This window comes from Rhincodon typus, chromosome 18, assembly GCF_021869965.1.
Source record: "Rhincodon typus isolate 14 chromosome 18, sRhiTyp1.1, whole genome shotgun sequence".
Taxonomy (NCBI): domain Eukaryota; kingdom Metazoa; phylum Chordata; class Chondrichthyes; order Orectolobiformes; family Rhincodontidae; genus Rhincodon; species Rhincodon typus.
This window is the reverse complement of record NC_063349.1, coordinates 6,493,960-6,501,744: the sequence shown is the minus strand read 5'-3', so window position 1 is coordinate 6,501,744 and position 7,785 is coordinate 6,493,960.

Here is a 7,785-nt window from a genome sequence, read left to right as displayed (position 1 = left end):
GTTGCATGTCTACTTATCGACTATCTCTCTCACACCTCTCTTGAAATTTGGATACTTTGGGTGTCATCCTAAAGTCATAAAAGAGGTTAATTAAATGCAAAATCTTGCTTTCTTTTCTATTACAGAAAGACACCATTTTACAATGGAAGATTCGCCTTATTATGCCACTGGACGTCAAGGATTTTACTTCTAATTCACTATTGCAAACCATTAGAACAAGGTTAACAGTAGTCAGGTACGTAAGTGAGGCGAGAGAGGATACTTCGATAAGTAGACATGCAACTGAATTTATACCAGTTTGCTGAATTAATTAATCAGCCAGCTAGGCTCTAGCTTAGCACATTGCATTGGCACTTCTGATGGTTAATACAAAAGGCCTTGGTATTTTTCCTGTCTCTGCATCTGATGCTGGAAAAGTGCACAAACAGAGAGCGATTGAACAGATTGGTGCCTGATAACGAGCCTTTATAGTACATCAAGTGAGAACTTCTATACTCAAATTATCCTTCATTCATATCTACATAGAATGAGAATAGACAGAAAAATGAACAGTTTCATTGTTCATGGTACATCGGACGTTTATGAGCTTAAATGCATCCACGTTGTAAATTAAGGAAATGGAATAAACACAGGTTTGTGGAAAAACCCACTAATGTCAAAATAGCTCATTTACAGTGACCAGTGCAATCTCCAGTCTCTTTCAAATCTAGCGGCATTATCAATAAATCAATCGGTAAATTGTTGTCACCAGTGAGATCGGGTCCAGTTTTGTACAGTAGAACAGAGCCCAGTGAGACAGAGTCTGGAGATTAAACAATGGAATGAGGGCCAGAGACTGAACAGAAGAATAGGTTCAACGAAAATGAACATAAGAAATAGGACAGAAGTTAGCCACTTGATCCTGCTTCATTTTGGCAGAATGTCAATATCAATTTCACTTTCCCACCCCATGTTGAATTGCTTACCTTTGCTTTCATAAAATTATTTTCCAAAAATACAAAAGTAAAAACAAAATAACGTGGATGCTGGGAACCTGCAACAAAGAGTAACAGCTGGCGAAACTCTGGAGACAGAAACAGAGTTAATGTTTCGAGTCCGATATGATTCTTCTTCAGAACTGAAGCTCCATTATAGTCCCAAACTGTGTGCCTCTTCACATTTAAACTTTATAAGATGTTTGCATTTAAAATCAACAGGCTTAGTGCATATATAATGGAAACAACACACACCGACATCTCTTCATGTTTTACACATATAGTAATAAAGACATATATTATAGCTTTAATACTTAATATTCATAAATAAATTATAGATTCTATGTAAAAATAGAGATACTTAAAAACATGTCTGCAGCTTAAATGGCATAATCATTGGTCACAACCTTGAGAGTAGATAAGATTTCTTCATTCTGCACGACTCCACAATTTTCATGTGTTCAGCCACCAAATAATTAATGTGTCAATCGCTGTCACTTTGATCTCGGCACGATATTAGGATTTCAAGTTGTGCTTTTTGTACAAACGCCCAATTTGAGTTGTGTGAATTTGTACAACAAAGCAGAAGTCGGTGTGTGTGTGTGTGTGTGTGTGTGTGTGTGTGTGTGTGGTGTTGGGGGCGGCGCTGTTGTTTAAGGGAGGGCTGTGGGGGTGCCTGTGTGGGGGAAATAGGCTGATGCGCTATGCAGGCCAGCCAAGGGATGGGAGACTACAGGGTTGGGAAGGGGCCAGCAAGGTCAAGAAGATCCACCCTGGGTATTAATCAGGGCAAGACATTTGCAGTGCCTTGGTGGCATGACAACACTGTGCCAGCATGCTCAATGACAATGATGAGAAAGTACAAACCTATTTTGAAAAGGCCAATCACAAATTGCTGCCATCAAAATTATGGAGCAAGATGTCTGACCCACGAGCGCCTAGAGATGTAGAAATAAACATTCTTTACATACGGGACATTCAAGATGCAGGCTAAAGGAAGCTTATTTGAGTTTGGTATTTCCCCATTCTGAAAAAAACAATTTCTGCTAATTTTCTTCACTCCCACTTGAAGATGTTGTCAAATTCCCTAGGCAGAGCTCTACTGGTGCTTTCCACTAATTATGTCCAGTCGGCATTAATCATTGGATAAGCAGTGATTAGCTATTAGCCCAGCTGGGGCATTGAGGATACACCCAAACCCACTCCTCAACACTAGCTGGGTTCAACAGAGAGCAACAAGGCAAGTATAAGCTAGCTCTGGACACTGGCCTTGCACTGCGCCAAAGAGAAATACTTTCCCTGCTTTGTTTTAAATACATGGAAGGAAATTTAACCCATTAACTTTGTAAATCTTTAAAATAGTAATTAATACTTCTTTGCCCAAGTCTCAAAACAGAGAACTTCAAATGACAAGTTAAATGGCCCTATCTTCACAGGACACACAGGTCAGGAAAGCGCTTCAGTTCCTTGTTGCTTACTCATCTAGAAAGACTCTACAGTTCTTTCATCATGTCTTCCAATCACTTCTTCAATGATTCTTAGTTTTACTCCTCCAATGCCCTACCTGGAAATAGGACAATCTCCTGTTCCTGCCATCAATGTGACATTGATCTCCTTGAGTCAGACAAGTGAACTCAGTCTGCTCTGCAACTGAGAGTGCTCTCAATCCTGGTTGTCCAAAGACGCTTGAACACTGAGAAAGATTTCAACCCTGGGGAAGATCTATGCACAGCCTGCACAGGGAACTGACGCTTTGAGTCTCAAAGTCGTAGCTCAAAATGGAAATCTCCCTTTCAGCTTGTTACCCGTATTCAACAACAAATCTTATTTCTAACACTCCCACTTGAGTGACTTATCAGGAAAATGGAGCAATCTTAACCTTCAGAGGATAAACACTCAAATACTGTGATGTGTACTGAATGACTTGGAAGGAATGTTTTGCTCCTGACTAGCTTCAATATAGAATGCTCGACTCTACATTTGCAGTGTCCAGTAAAGTTAGCATAGACAAGGGGAGAAAGTCACACTTTCTTGAACAGCTTGCTTTTAAATACAGGCTGGAGTGAAGGGCTCCGTTGTTCACTCCCCACTGTGACTAGTTTCTGAGTATTCAATTCTGTTCCATAATTTTTTTTTGGTATGCATTAGGATGGATAAATTATGTTTTGTCAAAACTCGATCCATGCAAATAACACCAACCCCTGCAGGAAGGGCTGAAGCGGATGGTAGAGGGTGCAGTTTCTTAGACTCAACAGTGGCTGTGTCATTATCTTGGACTTTACCTAATAAAGGAAGGCATTGAATAAATGAACTCAAGATGCTGGAGAAATTCTCAATTGTGACGAACATTTTTTGAGCTCAGGTGAGTTGCACCAACTTGTAGCTGTACAACCCCAGGCACAATCAATGTTTTACTTCACAGCAGAAAGATCCCTTTGTTGCTTCTGTCATTTGGGACTGTACAAGAACCAAGGTCCTTCCCCTTCTTTCTGTGTGACGTCACAGTCGCGAGCAGGCCATTCATCCGTCACCTTGTGCTAGATTCCTGAGGGTTCTGCTCATCCCTCCTTTGTCCTTGTAACTTCTTCTCCAGGCGGTCCAATTTACTGAGGTTCTCCCGCAGAATCTTGCTATTTGGCACCAGTTCCAGGGCTTTCTCGTAGTACTCACGAGCTGCTTTGTAATCACCCTGTGAGATCAAGGCATCAAGGTGGACATTAAATAAAGGCATGGATTAAAAATAGAGAGTAATTCCACCCACCTACCCTATCCCTATCACCCTGCATTTCCCACTGCTGATACAACTCACCTTTACATCCCTGGATACTACAGGGCAATTTAGCATGGCCTATCCACCTAACCTGCACACTTTTGGACTGTGGGAGGAAATTGGAACACAGGGGGAGAATGTGGAAACTCCACACACACAGTTGCCTGAGGGTGGAATCGAACATGTGTCCCTGGCACAGTGAGGCAGCAGTGCTAACCACTGCGCCACCACAATATATCCAGTCGCTACACACAATTAGAGATTTTACTCAGACACATAACCAGCAAATAGACCTGATGGAAGCCCAGATAGAAAAGCCTGTGCTCTCACATGTTTAACTTACTGCACACAACAGTACAGTAGTTCAACAGCGCTGTCTGAAATTCTCCTCGAATACAATCTCACCCAAAGAGGCTGCAGGTGTTGAATGTACCAGACCTGGTGCTGGAGAGGCATTCTCCTGCATTTAGACTGAAGCAGATTACTAGCCAAAACACCTGTAATTTCACTCAACGTGTGCCCATACCGTACCCCATTTCCTCTCACTCATATATGTATTCATACTCATTTTCTTTTTCTCTCTCACACACATTCACTCAGCCATCAAGAACATAAGAATAAAGACATAAACTTTGCCACTCTATCCTTTCATGACTGACCTTGGGTTTCAACTTCGCGAGGGGACCAAAAATCTGTTGATCCTCTTATAATATTCAACAATGGAGCATCCACCACCTTTTGGGGTACAGAATTCCAACATTCACAGTTCTCTAAGCAAATAACTTTCTCTTCAGTTCAGTCCTGAATGATCAGCCCCTCATCCTGAGGCTGTGCCCTCAGATTCTAGATTCCTCAGCCTGTCAGTGGAGCTCCTTGAGAATCTTGCATGTTTCAATGAGATCACTTCTCATTCGTCTAAACTCTTGACAGAAGAGCTTCAGCCCTCATTGTGAGACAGCCCTTGCTGTTGTGGAACTAACTTAGTGAATCTTCACAATACAGGTTCCTTAAATATAGGTAAAAATTGCATACTGTACACGTCAGATCTGGCCTTACTGAAACCCTGTACAATTCTCACAAGACTTCCTTACTCTTGTACTCCTGTGCCCTTGCAATTACAAAGAACATTCCATTTGCTTTCCAAATTGCCTGTGTTCTGTTTCCCCTGTACAAATACACCCAATTCTCTCTGAGCATCAACATTTACAAGTTTCACATCATTTGAAAAACATTATGCTCCAAGCGAATAACAGCACATTTCCCCCACGTTATATTCCATTTGTCTCCTTGGTGCCTGAGGTGAGAATGAATGACAGAGCACATGCAATTTGCAAAACATGTAACTTTGATACAGTTTTATTTAGCCAATCAAGTACATCGTCAATTCGGCGCGAAAAGACCCTTTATTTTGCTGACCTTTATGTGACGGATACCTCCCATGTTCATCCAAGCTTGCGACAGATCTGGGCTTAACTCTACCGCCTGCTTATAGCTCTGGGTTTTAAAAAGACGAAAACGTACATTTTACACATTTCAGTAACAGCAAAATGTTTAACGCCAGATAAACATCAGTTCTGAGATAATTTTCCTTCTCACAGATATGAAAAACAGTGAAAACTTACTTTATCAATTCTTAACATGAGTCATAACATAAGCATGCAACCATTGCTAATGTTTCATATTTACACGTGTATTTGCACAATTGTTTATTAGGCTAAAAAGCATAACCTTTGGATGATAATTGTCAATGGCAGTCTATTTTACTTTCTTCTTACTCTCTCCTCACTCACTGCCAGCTCATGCTGAGGATCTCCCTCTGGTATCACTCTCATCCTCCTTTCATGATTGAAAGGGCTGTGCAACCACTCAGGACATTACCAGGGCTATGAACTGCTCCTCACTTGATGCTTCCACACACATACATTTCAGACGGGATAACAAGTTAGTCAGAGAAATATGAAAGTTTCTCTCCGTAACCACTCAGCGCAATTGTTATCAGTTTTACACCAATTCAGGGGCAATTACTCTTTGAGAAATCATCCTTTACTAATGCTGTTGGTCTTGGCAGAGCTGGGAGCCTTGCCTTTGAGATCAGAGATTCAAGTATTTAAATCCCATTCTGGAAAATCTTCAATCTGACAGGTAGGCTGACACCTCAGTGCAATACGGAGGGAAAGCTGCTGTCTTTTGGATGAGTATTTTAACCTAAGCCTGAGGTGCACTCTTAATGGACACAAGTCCTATTACACAACTCAAGGAGGAGCAGGGAAGCTCTCCAGCTAATACTTATTGCTGAGTAGTAAGATGTATGAGGATATACAACGATGGTGGCAGTGTTATGTAGCTATGTAAAGAGATCTGGAAGGAGGCAGAAACTCTACCAGGGTCTGAGAGAACTTCTGTATCTCTGATGCTGTGAATAAAGAGTTTTAAGAAAAAAAAATGTTGGATTCAGGAAGGTTTATCTTGTTGACTGAAACTAGTTACACCCCAAACACGTGGTAAAAATATTAACCGTCAACCAAGAAGACAGATTACATACTCATTATCACACTGGCGTTTGTCAGAACTTTCTATAAGCAATATGGTTGCTATGTTTCCTGCACTGCAGTGAGTACACTTGAAGAAAATACTTTGTTTGCTGTGGTGAAGCATTTGGGAGAACACGAGATTACAATAAATGCTATTGTTTTTTTAATAATTGCTGCAGGCACTGTTGATGCATCAAATTTCATTCCTCAGCCTCTTTTATTATTGTCTGTTGTATCTGCAAGGGTCCCAAATGGTTGCTCAGGTCCCAAAATGGCTCATTGGGGGCAGGCAAAGTACTACTGAATTCCAGAAGGTCCCAGATCCAATGGACTTTATTTTGGGAAGGCGGCTGTTGGAGACAATAGGAATATTAAAAAGGACTTATACTCATGTGGCATTTCCATGGCCACTAGACATTTCACCAGCAACCTCATAACCCATGAAGCATTTTTCAAATAATGTCACTATTGTTACATAGGATGTAAATGCACACAAGAAGCTCCCACACACACTGAACTGGTTTGATGCTGATTGAGGGATAAATATTGGCCATATCGATGATTCCAAAATAAAATAACACGGGTGTCTAAACAGAAAGTGCTGAAAATACGGCCTGGCTGGCAGCATTTGTGAAACAGACACAAATATCTCCAGTTTTGACCTTTCATTAGAAAGATGCCTTCTTTGTTCTTCTTCAAAATATGTTGCTTATGCACTTTGGTTTAATGTATCATCTGAAATTCAGCTCAGCACTCCCTTGGTACCTCACTGAAGTATCAGGCTGGACTTTTGATTAAGCTTGGGGAGTGCTGTGGAACAGAGGGACCTAGGGGTTCAGGTACATAATTCTTTGAAGTTTGTGTCACATATAGACAGGGTGGTTCAAAAGGTTTGACAGTCTTGCCCTCATTGCTAGTACTTTGTGTATAGCAATTGGGAGGTCATGTTGAGGCTGTACAGAACAGTGGTGAGGCCTCTTCTGGGATAGTGTGTCCAGTTCTGGTCACCCCGTTATAGGAAGGATATTAAGCTGGAGAGGGGTCAGAAGAGATCTACCAGGGTGTTGCTAGGTATAGAAGGTTTGAGTTATAAAGAAAGGCTGGATAAGCTGGGACTTTTTTCACTGGAGCATAGGAGGTTGAGAGGCAACCTTAAAGAAGTTTATAAAATAATGAGGGATATAGATAGATTTAATGGTAGTTGTCTTTTCCCTAGGATGGGGGACTTCAAGACTAGGGGGCACATTTTTAAGATGGCAGGGGAGGGAGGTTTTAAAAAGATATCAAGGGCAAATTTTTTTACACAGAGGGTGGTTCACATGTGGAATGATCCTCCTAAGGAAGTGATGGATATGAGCACAATCACATTTAAAAGATATTTGGGTAAGTACATGAGGGATATGGACCAGGAGCAGGCAGGTGGGACTAATTTAGTTTGGGATTATGCTCAGCATGGACACATTGGACCAAAGGGTCTGTTTCTGTGCTTATGACTCTATGACTCAGGAGT